General features: G+C 43.2%; 1 protein-coding gene across 1 annotated transcript in view; it reads right to left on the bottom strand.

Annotated features, from left to right (window-relative positions):
• NEXMIF (neurite extension and migration factor) overlaps positions 1 to 18,612 on the bottom strand; it is a 242,446-nt gene that overhangs the window by 67,549 nt on the left and 156,285 nt on the right. The window contains exon 2 of the mRNA XM_045030944.1: positions 1,614 to 1,752. The gene's annotated coding sequence lies outside the window, so the exon portion shown is untranslated. The remainder of the gene's footprint in view (positions 1 to 1,613; positions 1,753 to 18,612) is intronic.

Below are 18,612 nucleotides of genomic sequence, written 5' to 3'. Positions count from 1 at the left end.
TACCCCCAAAATCAGGCAGAAAATCCACAGTCAATCTTTTGCACCATCAGTGCTGCAGGTGCCACGCATACATTCATATGAAATATAACCACTTACTGGTTTTGTCTGGAAGTTAGTCACATAGCACTATGTTGGCACATGCTAATCACCTGATCAAATGGAGTCCTGCTTTCTTTCATATTTTCTAGGCACTCTTGCATTTGTCCCTATAGCCTACTGGGTGCAGAAATAACAATGACCAAAAAAAGCTGATTCCCTATTAGCAACACCGAAATCTCAGGCAGCCAATTAGAACAGAGTTCTTTAAAGAGATATAAAACTAAGATTTTTGTATTGAGATACGTGCCACAGATGGCATACCAGATGAGGATTAATTTATGAAGCATGTTTCTTAAATGATACAGTCTACCTTTCAAGTTCCATATTTTCCTTTTTTTGACTTGAAGCAGGGATTTAAGTTCCCCTCCCAGCTATGAATTTTTCATGAACAAGCATTACAAAAATAGTAGTAATGAAGCACAAAACCCAACAACTGTGGCAAACATATGGCAAAATTTTCCATGTGAACAACTGTGCAACCTATCTATCTATGAATGGGTATGTGAGGAAATATAGATATTTGCATGCTCATACACCTCTACCCCGATATAACACTGTCCTTGGGAGCCAAAAAATCCTACCGCATTATAGGTGAAACTGCGTTATATCGAATTTGCTTTGATCCACCAGAGTGCACAGCCCCGCCCCTCCTCCCCCGGAGCGCTGCTTTACCGCATTATATCTGAATTAGTGTTATATTGGGTCGTGTTATGTCACGGTAGAGGTGTACCTTGTTCCACCTTTGAAAATTTGTTCTCCAACACTTAGAGACCACTAATCCTAAATAATGCTTTCTAGCAACTTTATTTCAGACAGGATCCTGATTTACAGAGGCAGGGGTAATAGATCATTATTATACCTTGATTTTTTTTCCTTTCATGCGGAAAGGAAAGTTCAGTATAAATAAGTCTCCTAAGATGTATATAAGTTAGATTGCACCCTGATCTGATGCATATTGCAAGTTGATTCCTTCGCTATCCTTTATCCCTTTCACCTTTGAAAGCATTTTTGGAAGACCTAGTGACATCTGATAATTAAAAGACACCAATCTCTCATTGATTAAGTGAGAAAGACATTCATTTTTAGGTTCCTCCATTAAAATTTTTACCAAAAACCACAACAGTGGAAGATTTCAGACTAGGGAGTCATAACATTCCACAAAATGCAAATAAAATGCTAATGATCAGTTACTCCTCTCCCACGTCCAAGTTGCAATGGAAATGAAAAACACACAACAGAACTGTGTACCAAAAAGAGAAAGTTCAAAGCTCTGAAGTACTCCCTCTTTGTAAAGGTTTCCTCAGTTAAGACAAAATTATGCCATCCTCAAAAAACCACATCACCATGTTTCTTGTGAGAACGGTTGTTTTCAGTCACACATCCATCTTGGCATTACATACAAGTTAAGCTGCCTCATGGCTCATCTCTACTCAACACCAAGGATTTAGCCTCTCTTCTAGACCTCATGTTAGAATGAGGGGAGAGAAGGAAAAGGATACAAAAGCATCACTTACCCTTAAATTATTTCAACATCATCCCGCTTTCCCTCTTTTGTCTATGACGTGGGCCTCCCTTTTGGTTACTTTTTCCAGATTTGGTCTTTGGGTAGGTGAAGAGGAGAGTGGAAGGGTTTATACTTGCTGATGAAGGAGACTGTAAAACAAAGAGAAGTGATTTAGTGCAAAATAATCCCCTATGTACATACATATCAGATTAAATTCAATTAATGACACCTACATCAATGCAATGCTTTCCATTGTTTTTAGGCACACATACAAATATCACACAGATAAAGGAAAATGCAGTTGTTAGTTATTTGGAGGGGGAGAGGGAAGAGCGATTTGTAAAAAAAATATAACACCCCCCCGCCCCAGCTTTTAAAATGCCAGCAAAGGAAGCTTCTGCTGCTCTTTAGCAAGATATCAGCCAATGCCCTGGACAAGCGTGCAGAAGTGGATCTGCCCTCAGAACTTGCCCTCTCTAGGCAGGTATAGAGATGTACTCCACCAGCTGGAGATGAAATAGCAGGATGAGGTGCACTGGTCTTCAGCACCTCATGCTGGACAATTTATTAAGCAGCATGGGTGGCAGAAGAAACCATCTACACATTTTTTGCTGAACAAGTATAGTGGCACTGAGAGCAAAAGGAAAATTAAGAGCTGAAGAGACAAAAAAAGATGAACAGAAAGGAACTGCTGGACACTAAGCTAATGCTTAGAGCCCAGGGCAAGATCAAACCAATCTGTGTCAAAAGGCTTTCATAAACTCTATTCATTGAGCAAAGGTAGGTATGGGAAACTGCTCAAGTCAGGACAAAGGGCAGAAAATTCTGGAACCTTTATTTCAGCTCTTCCCCCACCCCTGGCAAATGGACAAAAGGCTCTTCCACACTACATTCAAACGTCAACAGGCATCAAATGCAGGTATTCGTCCAAATCTTGTCACAAAAAAAGGCTGCATATCGTGGAGTGAAATTAACTATGGACAACATTTTGGGCTCCACAAGTACCCCCAAAGCTACAGTTTATGTCACACCATCTGCTCTAACTGCAGAATTTCTTACAAGTGATTATTTTCCCCAAATACCTACAGACCCATGCGTCTATTTAAACACCCAGACAGACAATCAGGCTATAAAAAGTCACAAGGTAAATAGCAGCTTTACAAATAAATGTGAGATTTTGGGGGGTATTAAACATTTTTGATGTATGATAGAAGGTTCATTTTTACACCTATACCCCTCTCTCCACACTTGCTCACACCCGGACTCTTAAGGCAACAGTGACCGGGAGAAATGTCTTGGGCTATTTCCTTGACACTGATCTCCAGCAATCATGATTAATTTTTTTACTGCACAGTTTCAGGTCCTTAAAATGTAACTTTAGTTTTAGATGGTTGAAAGAACAATGGAGATGAGAAGGACTGATTTCAGGGTTATCTGATGTCATTAAAACTGTCCAACCTTTTCTATCCCATTAAAATCTCTGAGACACGCACAGAGTCGTTTCCCCCCTCAACCCCACGATTAATATACACAGCTCCAAAGACAACAGCAAATCTTTACATATGTCCTTGGCTAAGTTAGGTTGTAAGGTACTAGAGGTAGGGATTGTGTTGATTTGCACAGTATGGCACCATATTTATCGCTCAGGGCCGGCTCCAGAGCCCAGCGGGGCAAGCACCCGCCTGGGGCGGCCCTTTCCCGGGGGGGCGGCAGGCTGGGCCGGCGGACCTGCCGCAGTCATGCCTGCGGGAGGTCCACCGGAGCCCCGGGAGCAGTGGACCTGCCGCAGGCATGACTGCGGAGGGGACGCTCGGCCGGCGGCTCCAGTGGACCTCCCGCAGGCATGCCTGCGGCAGCTCAACCAGAGCCGCCGGACCAGCGAACCGCCCGCAGCTGCGGGAGGTCCAGCCGAGCCGCGCGACCAGCGGACCCTCCGCAGTCATGCCCGCGGGAGGTCCGCTACTCCCGCGGCTCGGGGGCGCCTCCCGTGCATGACTGCTTGGGGCGGCCAAATTTGTAGAGCCGCCCCTGTTATCGCTGACACCATAAGAAAATGTAGGACTGCTAAACCCAGGGTTGTGAGTTCAATCCTTGAGGGAGCCATCTAGGGAACTGGGGTAAAATATTAAACAGCGCTCAGAATAAAGAGCTAATGGTTACATAACATAGCACTTTTTGATAGACCTCAAAGCACTTTGCAAAGCTGGGAAGCTTTTCATTCCCATTTGACAGAACAGGGAAGCTCAGGCACAGCTGAAGAACTGAGGTTAAATTCAGGGGCAGAGCTGGAAAGCAGTCCCAGGCCTCCTGACTTCTTACCCAGCGCTCTACCTGCTGGAACACACTACCACATTAGTGCTTTTCAACAGAAGTGTTATTATGAGCATAAGTAATATAGACTCCCTGCAAATTATAATTTTTAGTACAGAGAATAAATAATTTAAACACTTTAAAAAAAACACCCTCAGCCTAATAATTGCTGAAAGAGGTGAAAAGCTGGTAGCATCTTACTGCACCTATTAAAGGGAATGCTTGCATGGCTGCAGTCTCACTAATTTTCCTAGTGACATTGTTAGCTCCCCTGTTGCAATACAGAATAGCTCATAGGGGGCAATTGGGTTGAGGGTGTGCAACCACCTACAAGCAATTCAGGGAACCTGCACACCCATCAGAATCATTTCCAGATCTGCTGTCATTGCTCCTGCTCCCAAGCTATTAGATAAAAGATAAAGCTAAAAAAGTAGGTAATTTGAATTACTCATGGACAGCAGAAAACTGAAACTATAATTTCCCACATGTTTTTAACGGGTGTAGGTGTTTATATGTGAATACACTTGGAAAACAGACAAACCTGATGCCTGGAAAGAGGTCTTCTTAAAAAGAATTCGGGGAAAAAGCAGCACATGTAGTCTCTGTTCTACCCCTAGGAATTTCTGTAGAGGCCATTGTTAGCATGTGACTCAAGTTACTGATTGCAGATCATCCCAAGGGTCACTTGGGATGGGTCATGTTTGTGGCTTTAGATTAACCCAAAGGAGCAATGGGATGAATGAGCCAATGGAGCAGCTGAACTAAGCAGAATAGCTCCCATGGGGACTATAGAATATATTTTTGGTATCTGCTATTTTAAACGAAAGGTCAGAGTCCAGAGTTCTAAGTGAGGGTTGATTTGTGGGAGAGAGAGAGTTAAAAAAGCTGTTATGATGATTGGAGTTGGTGTGCAATAGACCAGATGGAAAGATGGATCTGATACATCTGAAACCCAAGGCACAAATGGCCCTAGTAAAAAGAACATCAGAAGAGTAAGTACTATAACTTCACCCTGACACGTAATTAACCACATTCCTGTGGCCTGGGGTTACGCATCCTCTCCCGAAGATTCATCTAGCTTTCATAATATTATCTTTAATGTTTGGAAACTGGGTGTCCCAGGGAATGGGTAAGAGGAGACAGAGTCTTTCACCAGGAGGTTGTTAGTCTGAGTCCAGCCCCGGTCAGCAGTGATATGACCCAATGGCTATTCACTGATGTATATGAAGGAGGTTAGTGGTCTCAATCCTCTTCCAGTGGATAAGTTTCGAAATAACACACAATAGAGATGCTAAAAACTGAATGGGCCATGGAGTTGCAAATCTCCTCCTACTCAGAGTAAAAATCAATATGAGCACACAGGCAGGTCAGACTGGAAGCTCTTTGGGGGCAGGAACTGTTTATTTATTCTGTCTCTGTACATCACTAGCACAGTGGGGTGCCGGTCCATGACTAGGGCTCCGACATGCTATGATAACACAAATAAATAAATAAATAAAACGAGGGACATTTCCACTGTTGTTGTCTGTGCCAAACCTGGTTTGCCAGTTCAGTACCTTTCACCAACACTAAATTAGTTGTGAAAATGTTTAGGCTGTGATTCTCAAAGGAGTCTAAAGGAGTAGTAGATGCCCAAATCCCACTGGATGTTAATGGGCTTGTGCACATAAATCTCCTAAGATTTGTCTACACTGCAACCGGAGGTGTGGTCGCAGCACCTGTAGACACTAGCTTTAATCTAGCTAGCATGGGTACCACAGCAGCCTGGGCTTCCCAGCAGACTGTGCACGCCTGGCTGGGACACTCGGTGCTTCCTGAGGTGGCTAGCCCGCCCTGAAGTCTGTGCTGCCACCGCTCCACTACTATTGGTACTGGTGCTTAGCTTTGGGCCCCCAATGTCTCCTCTGGCTAGATTAAAACTAGCTCAGGTATGTCGATGTGGGCTGCACACACACCGACTGCAGTGTAGCCATACCCTGAGGCTCCTTTGAAAGTCACAACCTTCAAGTCTCAAGTTGAAGTTTAACTTCCAGTGCACATCAAAACAACATCTGAAAGAGTTCCCCCAACTTGCTTATTACAACAGCCACAAGCAGGAAAACATCCATTACAAACAAGCACTTTGGCTGGTTTTTTTATGACCTTAGCTGCAATCCAACATATAGGTCCCATTATGAAAGTGCTATTTTATTGCATGCCACTTTACAGAGAGAATATACAAATAAAGTCCTTCAAGGGAAATTAGGGGAGGTTATTTTTGTCGTTGCTACCTTTGTTATTTGAGTAGCACAGCAGGTGCTGTTGGTCTTTTTAGCAGGCTGACAGGCCTCAAGGCAGGGACAGCTTCACAGGTTTGGCTATGTGCACTCCAGTTTGAAAATAAATCGAACCTTCCAATGTCTGTTTCTGTGCCATCATTCCTCCCTGGAAAAATCTGTGTGCCTGGAAGAGTTTCCCAGATGTCTTTTGTACCTTCCCTTGTCAGAAGCTCATTATAGCATGTTTATGAAGGGTAGGGGCAGAAAGGGTCTTGGGAGTTGCAATCCCAACAATCATCCATGCCAAACCCCAGCAGCTAATTACAAAACATGAAATTACAGAAAAAGAATCTAGCTTTATCGGTGTATGTTTCTCTCTACATATAAGACAGAGACTGACCTTCAGACAGATGGGTGATAGGTACAATATAAATTAGAGGATGGGTGTGATAGGCACACAGACACAAGGAAGGGTTTTGCATGTGTAGTACCATATTTTTGACACCAAGGCATGCCAAGAACACGGAACGTACTTTATTCTGTACACTTATTTTCCTGTCAAGACACCCAGAGGGAAAAACAACAAAGAAAACCTTTGAGTTTTCAGAGTGAGTTCAAAGATGCTGCATGGGAATTTGGTTTCCTGAACTCAGAAATTCCATTTCTGCTTAGCCTGACCTGACACCAAGAAACCCCACCTAAGTCTGCAGTGCAACAGATTTCAGCATGTGGTAGATGAAGCAGGAGGAGCTGGTGCAGGTTTCTTGGCCAACATTTGAAATTGCACATCTTTCCCCCCAGTCCTCTGCTCCCCACCTTGGAGATACAGGGACTTGTTCTGGGGCTCAGCCATGGTGATCTCTGGCAGGATTCCAACACTGCACAGATGGCCATGATTTGGTTACCCTGTGCTAAATCCAATCTGCACAGGCTATGCACGTACCAAGTTCCAAACCAAAATGAACATTTGTTCTACAACAAAACACACTGCAAGTGGCCCTTAACCAATTCTAACTGTTGCTACAGACAGATAAGACCAGGGTAGCGCATATCACACCCTGTTGTTAGTGCAAGCTCCGCGCTGCTAAACATATGAGTGGCAATGCAGACAGATCTATATTTTGTATTTCAGTATAAATTATAGAGCAGCATAATAGAACTGAAGAGGCAGCTTTGCTCTTCCCTGCATCAGTTCTTTCACATTTTGAAGCCCATTAAATTTCTTCCCATTTAGTTGCCTTATTTTGTTTTTTTTGCTGCATAAAATTGTTCCACATTCAAGAAGCAACGAAGCTGAATAAATAATCACCAACTTCCATGCAAAGCCTCCAAGAGCTGTTATGTAAAGCAGAGGGGTGTCAGCAGATAGAGACGACTCTAGAACAACCTGAGGTTTAGTATTCTATGTCAGCTTGACACACAGGGGAAATAACCCTTTAATCCAGTGCAGTGTATTTCATTTGCTGTAGTGTTATCCAGTTCGAAGATGTTATGAAAGGCATCCCCAGAGAGATTTAAGACTTCAAAAACATCCTGAGTTTGAACTTAATTCCACTATTCCAAAAGGCTGTAGCAATGGAAGATGACCTTTTATGTACCTCACATGCCAGGAACTGTTCTGTCTCATAATGTCATGCCAAATTAGAATGGTCTCCCTCTTGGGCTTTTTTTTTTTCTTAATTAAAAGCATCTGTCACTACTAATGACACAGCATAAAAAAATCAATAACAAACAGAGATTAAAAATGGTGACGTTAGGAGAGATGGGTAGGCCCAGAGAACTGGTAATCAGGAATAGGGTCTTTCATACCTTTGACTTTACCAGGTCAAATCCAGGCCAGGTCACTAGTGAATGAATGTTGTTACAATCCGACCAGTGTTGGTGAAATGGACCCATGGTCTCCATCCAATTCTTAATGGAGAGGTACCACAAAAATCATCAGCACACTTCGCAGCTCTGCTGAGAATCTCCATAGAAAAGAATCCAAAGACTGAATGTAACATGGAGACTGAGGTATCATCTCAGATTTAGGGGTGATCCTTCCAAGAGTTGAGGTGCAGTGTAGGAAAAGCTGATGCTACCACAGCATGTGCTGTACCTATTCAGTGCATAGGGATAATGACCTCAGGCTCAAGGACTGTTAATTTAGCTACTTTCTTCAACATTAAAGACAACCCCCCTGCCACACATTGCAGCAAAAGGTTGGGCAGGTAGATTGGACAGTGCCTCTCGTCATCTTAGGCTATGTCTACACTACAACCGGGTCGATGCTCTGGTGATTGATGCACCAGGGGTCGATTTAGCGGGTCTAGTGAAGACCCGCCAAATCGACTGCAGATCACTCTCCAGTTGACCCTGGAACTCCACTCCAAACGAGAAGAGTAAGGTAAGTCGACAGGAGAGTGTCTCCCGTCGACCCAAGCTACGCTGACTTGAGCTACGTTATTCACGTAGCTGGAGTAGCATAACTTAGGTCGACTTACTGCGGTAGTGTAGACATATCCCTAGTCACTGTACTGCAGGGAAAAATATAACAGATCTCAAAAAGCTCAAACCCAATGCTGGTCTTGATTTATATAGTTACTTTGATTTTAAAATGATCGTGATTGTATAGTAATAAAATAGAAATTGACAATTAAAACGTTAACTGAGGTGACAGAATTATAGAACAATACTTGCTGAATGGTGCTTAATCAACACTAAATGCTTTACTGAGCAACTGGTATTATTTAATAGTAGCCATCTTACTAAAACAAGTTTTTGGAGACCTGCTTTAAAGTGGTTCTTTAATATTAAATATGTCCACTAATGATATTATTTTGAATTGAACTGCAATATTTTAGTTTTGATTAATTCAAAGACTATTTCATGGAAAAAATGGTTACTAACCTTTCGTAACTGTTGCTCTTTGAGATGTGTTGCTCATGTCCATTTCATTTCTGTTTTTAATTAAATGTAAATTTGTATTTTTACAAATGTTACTCCTACACAAAATATACTAGCTTCTTTGCAAAATTCTTCATAATATACAATTATTTTGCCTGTTAAATGTTGTACAAATAGCTTTATTGTATCATTAGTACTAAAAAATGTTCAGTCAGCACTGCTGAAAAAATATAAACTAAATATGTCAGGGATACATCACTTTCTAGTCTTACTATTTTTTAAATGCCTTATTTCACAGTAGATAAGTAAAAAATCTTACCACCTGACTCAGTGAGAGAGTCATTTACTCATGCAAATTTGAAACCAAGTGTCATAATACAATGGAATTATAAAAACATATCAAAAAGAAGTTAGCAAGTCACTAAATTTAGCTCCTAATGGAGTTCAATCTGCCTTACACTGCTTTACGGTAATGGGAATAGTTACAGCACTCTGTAAACATCAGAGTGCAGTTTAGAAATCATTATATGTGCATTGTATTTTGGAAAGAAGTCTTTCAGGTTTACAGGATCCTACATCTTGAATTAAGTGAGAGTTGAATTTTGATCCTAGCAGAGATTAGAAATATGCTTAGTAAAAATAAATTAAAATGCACTGTAATTATCTCACTACAAGTGCTCAGTTGTGCATATGCCATCATCCAGAAATGATTTTAGTTAACCTCTTTGCAATTGCTGATACAAGTGCAGAAGCCGGAATTATTACAGGCTAGATATTTGCATTAGTATGGCTCTTCTAACTCAGTACAAAATATCAGAGCCTGATCTTCTGAAGTGCTGAGCACTTCCTGCCTGGTGCTGAATGCCCTCAACTCCCTCAGAAGTCAATGAGAGTTAAGGACACTCAGCACCTTACAAGCTCCAACTATAAATGTGACCAGTAATGTCAGATGAAAAATTTGTACTCCCTGAATGAATTACAACAACCCCAGTTTTAAGGCATGGTCTAGATTCCTAGCTATAATATTCTTCTCCACTTGTTAAAGCTTTTTCTACAATACCACTTTTGTCAGGAAGGCTTGTCAGTCAGGGGTGTGGAAAAAAAGCAAACACACCTCTGGCCAACGTAAGTTTCACCTGCAAAAGTGCTGGTGGGACAACACTATGTCGGCAGGAGGGGCTCTCCTGCCAACACAGCTAATGCCACTCATTGGGAGTGGTTTAATTATGCTGGAAGAAGAGCTCTCTCCTGCAGTCAAAGAGCGGCTACATGGGAGACCTTATACCGCAGGGCCGCCCAGAGGGGGGGGCAAGAGGGGCAATTTGCCCCAGGCCCCGAGCCCCACAGGGGCCCCCACAAGAGTTTTTCGGGGCCCCTGGAGCGGGGTCCCTCACTCGCTCCGGGGGGCCCGGAAAACTCTTGCGGGGCCGGGCGCAGGAGCTTCTTCCACTCCCGGTCTTCGCCGGCGGGGGGAGGGGGTGTCCTTCTGCTCCGGGGCGGAAGGACCCCCCGCTGGCGAATTACCGCCGAAGACGGAGCGGGACCCGCCGCCGAAGTTCAGCTCGGTCTTCGGCGGTAATTCAGTGGCGGGGGGCCCTTCCGTTCCGGGACCCGCCGCCGAAGTGCCCCGAAGACCCACGGCGGGGGCTCCCCCGCCGCCGAATTACCGCCGAAGACCGGGCTGGACTTCGGCGGCGGGTCCCACTTCAGCAGTCATTCGGCGGCGGGGGGGACCCCGCCGCGGGTCTCGGGGCACTTCGGCGGCGGGTCCCGGAACGGAAGGGCCCCCCTGCCGCCGAAGACCCCGGGCCCCCGGAATCCTCTGGGCGGCCCTGTTACACCGGTGTCCTGTAGTGTAGACATAGCCTAAGAATCCTACAGCAGCACTGGCACTGCCTCTGAAAAAAAAAAAAAAAAGGCAGCCCAACTATCTTTTAGGACAGGACAAGAGCAAAGGAGATAAAGGATCAGAGAAGACTAAAATTAAAACAGCCATGTGATATGGGCCACATGTAATTGCTCATTTAATATCTCTCACTGACATAACATCAATATTATGCTATGCACTTCAGGAATGCTAAAGGCAAAGGATCTCTTTCCTGCGGAGTTTTCCTGTAATTTAAGTAGCCAGTTTACAGGAGTTTATGATTTAAGTATCCCCCTGTCAGAGACCCAGGTTTGGTTCCTGGCCTCTAAGACCCCAGACTCATAAGAGCCCTGGAAGTTCTGCAGAGACAGCATGTCTTGACCACATATGACTTTTAAAGAGAAGAGAGAGACCCACTGTCTATATGTGTAGTCCTTCTTGGCTTGAAGGATGATGGCTGCAGCATTAAGTCTTGGTCACACAGGTGTCATGGGAAGGGGAAAAATGAGGGTCCTCAGTGCTCCTCCCAACCTTCCAGAGAAAGATGAAAATCAGGCATTGTGGTGGGTAGAGGCACGGGATCCATGAAAATGTACTGAATTCCAGTCAGGACCGGGCCAACAATTTGCTGCATAGTCCTTAGGTAAGTCCGTTAATCTTCCTGCACTTCTATCAACCCACAGGTAAAACCAGAGGCATCAATAAAAAAATATAACCTAGCTGTGATTTCTTCTATGTGCTGGAAATATACATACACCTCTATCCCGATATAACGCGACCCGATATAACACGAATTCGGATATAACGCGGTAAAGCAGCGCTCCGGGGGGGGTGGGGTTGCGTGCTCCGGCGGATCAAAGCAAGTTCGATATAATACGGTTTCACCTATAACGCGCTAAGATTTTTTGGCTCCTGAGGACAGCGTTATATCAGGGTAGAGGTGTATCTTTATGTATATATATAAATATACAGACTATCTGTATGACTCGAATGACTGTGGTAGAGCTGTACTTTAACCATAATACCATCCATTTCTCCTAATGGATATGACAACAAGGTGTGGGGAATGAAAGGGACAAGGAGAGATGTTCTATATAAATGTATTAATTTTTTTTTTATATTTCACATACTATTTGGAGTATCAAGTATCAGAGGGGTAGCCGTGTTAGTCTGGTTCTGTAGAAGCAGCAAAGAATCCTGTGGCACCTTATAGACTAACAGACGTTTTGCAGCATGAGCTTTCGTGGGTGAATACCCACTTCTTCGGATGCAAGTAGTGGAAATTTCCAGGGGCAGGTTTATATAGGCAAGCAAGAAGCAAGCTAGGGATAACGAGGTTACGGTAGTTCAATCAGGGAGGATGAGGCCCTGTTCTAGCAGTTGAGTGAAAACCCAGGGAGGAGAAACTGGTTCTATAGTTGGCAAGCCATTCACAGTCTTTGTTTAATCCTGAGCTGATGGTGTCAAATTTGCAGATGAACTGGAGCTCAGCAGTTTCTCTTTGAAGTCTGGTCCTGAAGTTTTTTTGCTGCAGGATGGCCACCTTAAGATCTGCTATTGTGTGGCCAGGGAGGTTGAAGTGATCTCCTACAGGTTTTTGTATATTGCCATTCCTAATATCTGATTTGTGTCCATTTATCCTTTTCCTTAGAGACTGTCCAGTTTGGCTGATGTACATAGCAGAAGGGCATTGCTGGCATATGATGGCGTATATTACATTGGTGGACATGCAGGTGAATGAACCGGTGATGGTGTGGCTGATCTGGTTAGGTCCTGTGATGGTGTCGCTGGTGTAGATATGTGGGCAGAGTTGGCATCGAGGTTTGTTGCATGGATTGGTTCCTGAGCTAGAGTTACTATGGAGCGGTGTGCAGTTACTGGTGAGAATATGCTTCAGGTTGGCAGATTGTCTGTGGGCGAGGACTGGCCTGCCACCCAAGGCCTGTGAAAATGTGGGGTCATTGTCCAGGATGGGTTGTAGATCCCTCATGATGCGCTGGAGGGGTTTTAGCTGGGGACTGTATGTGATGGCCAGTGGAGTCCTGTTGGTTTCTTTCTTGGGTTTGTCTTGCCGTAGGAGGCTTCTGGGTACACGTCTGGCTCTGTTGATCTGTTTCCTTATTTCCTTGTGCGGGTACTGTAGTTTTGAGAATGCTTGGTGGAGATTTTGTAGGTGTTGGTCTCTGTCTGTGGGGTTAGAGCAGATGCGGTTGTACCTCAGTGCTTGGCTGTAGACAATGGATCTTGTGGTGTGCCCGGGATGGAAGCTGGAGGCATGAAGGTAGGCATAGCGGTCAGTAGGTTTTCGGTATAGGGTGGTGTTAATGTGACCATCAATTATTTGCACCGTAGTGTCTATTAAGTGGACCTCCCGTGTAGATTGGTCCAGGCTGAGGTTGACGGTGGGGTGGAAGCTGTTGAAATCGTGGTGGAATTTTTCCAGAGTCTCTTTCCCATGGGTCCAGATGATGAAGATGTCATCAATGTATCGTAGTTAGAGAAGGGGTGTGAGTGGACGGGAGCTGAGGAAGCGTTGTTCCAGGTCGGCCATAAAAATATTGGCATATTGTGGGGCCATGCGGGTGCCCATAGCGGTGCCACTGATCTGGAGATATATATTGTCATCAAATTTGAAATAGTTGTGTGTGAGGATAAAGGCACAGAGCTCAGCAACCAGTTGTGCTGTGGCATCATCAGGGATACTGTTCCTGGCAGCTTGTATTCCATCAGTGTGTGGGATGTTTGTGTAGAGAGCCTCTACATCCATGGTGGCCAGGATGGTGTTTTCTGGAAGGTCACCAATGCACTGTAGTTTCCTCAGGAAATCAGTGGTGTCACGGAGATAGCTGGGAGTGCTGGTGGCATAGGGTCTGAGTAGAGAGTCCACATATCCAGACAGTCCTTCAGTGAGAGTTCCAATGCCCGAGATGATGGGGCGTCCAGGATTTCCAGGTTTGTGGATTTTGGGCAGTAGATAGAATAGCCCTGGTCGGGGCTCTAAGGGTATGTTGATTTGTTCCGGTGTTGGTGTAGGGAGTGTCCTGAGTAGATGGTGCAGTTTCTTAGTGTATTCCTCAGTGGGATCTGAGGGAAGTGGCCTGTAGAATTTGGTGTTGGAGAGTTGTCTGGCGGACTCCTTTTGGTAGTCAGACCTGTTCATGATGACAACAGCACCTCCTTTATCAGCCTTTTTGATTATAATGTCAGGATGGTTTCTGAGGCTGTGGATGGCATTGCGTTCTGCACGACTTAGGTTATGAGGCAAGCGATGTTGTTTTTCCACAATTTCTGCCTGTGAACGTCGGCGGAAGCATTCAATGTATAGGTCCAGACTGTCATTTCGACCCTCAGGAGGAGTCCATGTGGAGTTCTTCTTTTTGTGCTGTTGGTGGGAGGGTAACTGTGTATCAGTGCGCTGTTCAGTGTTGTCCTGAAAGTATTCTTTGAGTCGGAGACGGCGAAAGTAGGCTTCCAGATCGCCGAACTGTATCATGTTGGTGGGGGTGGCAGGGCAGAAAGAGAGTCCCCGAGATAGGACAGACTGTTCTTCTGGGCTCAGTGTGTGGTTGGATAGATTGACGATATTGCTGGGTGGGTTAGGGGTACCACGGTTGCGGCCCCATGTAGCAGGTAGGAGTTTAGACAGCTTACAGTCCTTTTTCCTTTGTAGAGAGGTGAAGTGAGTAATGTAGATCTCCTGTCTTATTTTAGTGAAGTCCGTTTGTATGGAAGTTTGGTTATTGATGAGGGTCTCCAGGTTGGAGAGCTCTTTTTTGATGTTTTCCTGTTTGCTGTATAGGATGCTGATCAGATGGTTCCTCAGTTTCTTTGATAGAGTAAGGCATAATCTCTCACTGTGGTCTGTGTGGTATGTAGATAGCAGTGGATTTTTTACCTTTAGTCCATTAGGTATGATGTCCATCCGTTTACATTTGGAAAGGAAGATGATATCCGTCTATATCTGTGCAAGTTTCTTCATGAGGTTGATGGATTTCCACTCCATACGGCTAAATGCAGTGCCTTGCATGGTGTCAAGTATCAGAGGGGTGGCCGTGTTAGTCTGGTTCTGTAGAAGCAGCAAAGAATCCTGTGGCACCTTATAGACTAACAGACGTTTTGCAGCATGAGCTTTCGTGGGTGAATACCCACTTCTTCGGATGCAAGTAGTGGAAATTTCCAGGGGCAGGTTTATATAGGCAAGCAAGAAGCAAGCTAGAGATAACGAGGTTACGGTAGTTCAATCAGGGAGGATGAGGCCCTGTTCTAGCAGTTGAGTGAAAACCAAGGGAGGAGAAACTGGTTCTGTAGTTGGCAAGCCATTCACAGTCTTTGTTTAATCCTGAGCTGATGGTGTCAAATTTGCAGATGAACTGGAGCTCAGCAGTTTCTCTTTGAAGTCTGGTCCTGAAGTTTTTTTGCTGCAGGATGGCCACCTTAAGATCTGCTATTGTGTGGCCAGGGAGGTTGAAATGTTCTCCTATTTGGAGTGTGGCATTGCAGTACATTTCACTCTACAGTCTGAATTTTATTTTTATCCTGAGTTAGATTTGAATCAGGGTTTGCAAAAGACAAAACAACACACTGTAATCATCCAGTGTGCCAATTAAGCTAAAACATACCCTGAAAATTAAAATTAAATGCCAAAGCTATGAAAAGAAACAGACAGTTTTCTCAGGAAAAAAATTAAAGAGAACATGTTCTTGGCAGTCCAAAAATGTATCCAAAGCAGTTATATAACTTACTATCATCCCTCACATCTGCATACTATGTATCTTCATCAAATTCTGTACGTTTGTGCACATTTATAATCAAGAATTATTGAAGTTGATTCCATAAATTTCATTTAGTTGTTCACTGCTGCTATTTGTTTCCAAGGCAACAAATGCACTTTGCCCAAGCTGCACAGTAAATCATGATTGTTCTGAATTTGGGGGTCCTTACCCCTTGTGCTGTGGAGTGGATGCACTTCTACTGGCGAATAACGTGCCAGCACTTAGGCTGCAATAATTAGCCACAGATTTGGTTGAATTTTTTTTAAATGAAGCTATGCTATGAAAGAAAAACGCAAAATGCAAAAGCAAATATGGACTGTGGGCTGCCATGTATGGACAGCTACTCTTTGCTGACAGGAAAGAGGCTCATGCAAAGCTTCCATCATACCTAATTTGCACCTAGGGTTGCTAGTGGTTGAGAAATCCATTTTCAAATTCAGAAGTCAAGGCTAGTTCTGTCATTTTTGTCCTTTCCATCACAGAGGATGCAAAAGGATAAAATAAAACAGAAAACCAATGAAAAACATTTGAAATGGCAAACATTATATACAACATAGCATCTACCTCATTATCTTTATTTGCTGTAATACCCATCCCTCGTTCCTTACTTCACCTTTGTCTGTTATCTTCATTTCTTGTGATTGGCTAAACAAACACCTAGTGCATGGTGCCCAGTATTTTCAGCTCTCATTAAAGTCAAACAGGCACTCAGTACTTTGCAAGATTTTCATCTTCAGACAGCAAGATTTTGAGAAGCAGGGTCTTTTATTTCTGAAAAACACCACGCAAACTGATGATGCTTATAACAGAATGGCAGTGTCTTCTGTTGACACACCCTGTTAGCAGGTGTTGGAACCCTACACGGACATGCTAATTTAGGCCTTATTTACACAGAAGTTTGCACCAAATTCGTACTAATTTGCTATAGCAGGTGCAGCTCCTTAACTCCACCCTGGCTATATAGGTGGGAGTGGCTCTCTGAGCAGAGGGATTAAAGCTTCTGAGGCAGAGAGGCCCTTTTGGGAAATTTAGGAACAGCCTAGTTTAGGGCAGAAACTGAGCTTTATTTGGTGTTATTGTTATGTCAACTGCCAATATAAAAGAACTCCAAGAATGTGGGTGAGTTGGGGCACTAATCCCGATTAGTGTGGTTCCATGAAATATAGAAGCATAAAGACTATACCCATTAACAGTGTGATGTAAATATTAAAAATAGTAAATAACTAGAATGCCACACACACATCCCCTTTATACTGCAAAACCATGGTACAAATCATGGATTATACATCCAGTTCTGGATATCATAAATAAATAGCTGCAGAGAAAAGAAAAGCCCAGAATTTCAGAAAGACAAGTGGGACAACATAAATCCAGAAACCAAACACTGGGACTAAATGGAGTTAAAGCATGTTGAATATTCCTGCAAACTTCTCAGGAGAAAAGCTTGCATGAAAAGCCATTAGCTCAGCATATTTGAAAACGAAAACAGCCTTGTACCAATACCTACAAATTATGGATACTGGACTTTTTAGAGAGGCAAAATAGTTATTCTTGTCCACTTTGTAATAAGCAACATCTTAGTGGTTGCAGAAATACTGTGTAAGAGATAGAGGGGACTCACCCTTACCTAGCAAGGGTATTGATGCTGTTTGGCATAGTCTGCAACTACTAAAACTAAAATGTATCAATGCACTGTAGAGAACACAGGACCCCGATTTACTCTAGTGTAAATGGAGATCAGAATTTGTGGAGCTACTTAAGATTTACTCTGGTGGAAATGAGATCAGGATCTATCACACTGTGTTTAATCACTTGCAAAAACTCTTTGCTGCCTAGTATAGTCCCTCTACCATGGATATTATTCCCAAAGTGATTAACAGAGACAATATTCCTGATGACAATAGCCACTTATTATTTTCAAATGCTGACAAGTCTTAAGCTTTCTGCTTTGATTATAAGTGTGATTCTACATTTAAATGATAGACACAAAGAATTTGCCATATCAGACTGGCTCAATGATCCATCAAGTCAAGCATGCAGCCTCTAGCAAGTGTGGCTATGCCTTCTGAAGAAAGTAATATAATCCCTATACTGCTCCTGGCCAACTGCAGTGTGTGGGTAACTGTGAGGACACTTCTTTTCTGATCTCTGCAGCAATCAGCTACTGCCCTGAAGCATGTGAATTGATTGCTCTTATTAACAGTGTTATTATTGGTCATGAAATTATCCAGACTTTCTAAAATCCGCTGAGATCATCTGACTATTACACACTTCTAACATTGGATTCTAGCCTGTCACAAGTCATGTTATTGATTATACAGCAGTGATAAGGCTAGAAAACGATCAATAGAAATGGAAACAATATCATTTCAATTTAAGTAGCAGGAAGAAATAGCCCTTTCATTGTCATATTATCTCAAGAATAGAACTCACTTCTACAGAAGGGTGCAGAATCAAAATAACTAGAAATCTTCAAGTTGCGCTAGAAAACACTTGAGCCAGAAATAATAATAATAATTATTAACATGTTTATTATGGTAGGGCCTATGGGCCAACCAGAAGTGGGGCCCCACTCTGCTAGGTGCTGTACAAACAGTATATTAGATGGTCCCGTCCCAAAAATTCAACTACTGAAAAAAAAGAAAGAAAAAACAGATGTATTGGAGGATTGACTATGCACCTGAAACAATTCTACTGATAGCATCACTGTTAATAAATATAATGTAAATGGGTGTTAACAGCCACTAAGTACAACCAAACTCCTCTAATAGCAACAAATGAAATCCAGTCTATAAAGTCATATTTTTGAACATGAAACAAAAACATCACTGCACTCTTCAGACACCAAAGTGACAAACTGTATTAAAGATTCCAATTAAAGGATCTCTTCAGCTTTTCAGTTGTACAGTCTAACCC

Source organism: Mauremys mutica, chromosome 9 (genome assembly GCF_020497125.1).
Source record: "Mauremys mutica isolate MM-2020 ecotype Southern chromosome 9, ASM2049712v1, whole genome shotgun sequence".
Lineage (NCBI taxonomy): Eukaryota > Metazoa > Chordata > Testudines > Geoemydidae > Mauremys > Mauremys mutica.
Note: the sequence above shows the minus strand (reverse complement) of the source record. Positions and strands in the feature narration are given on the sequence as shown.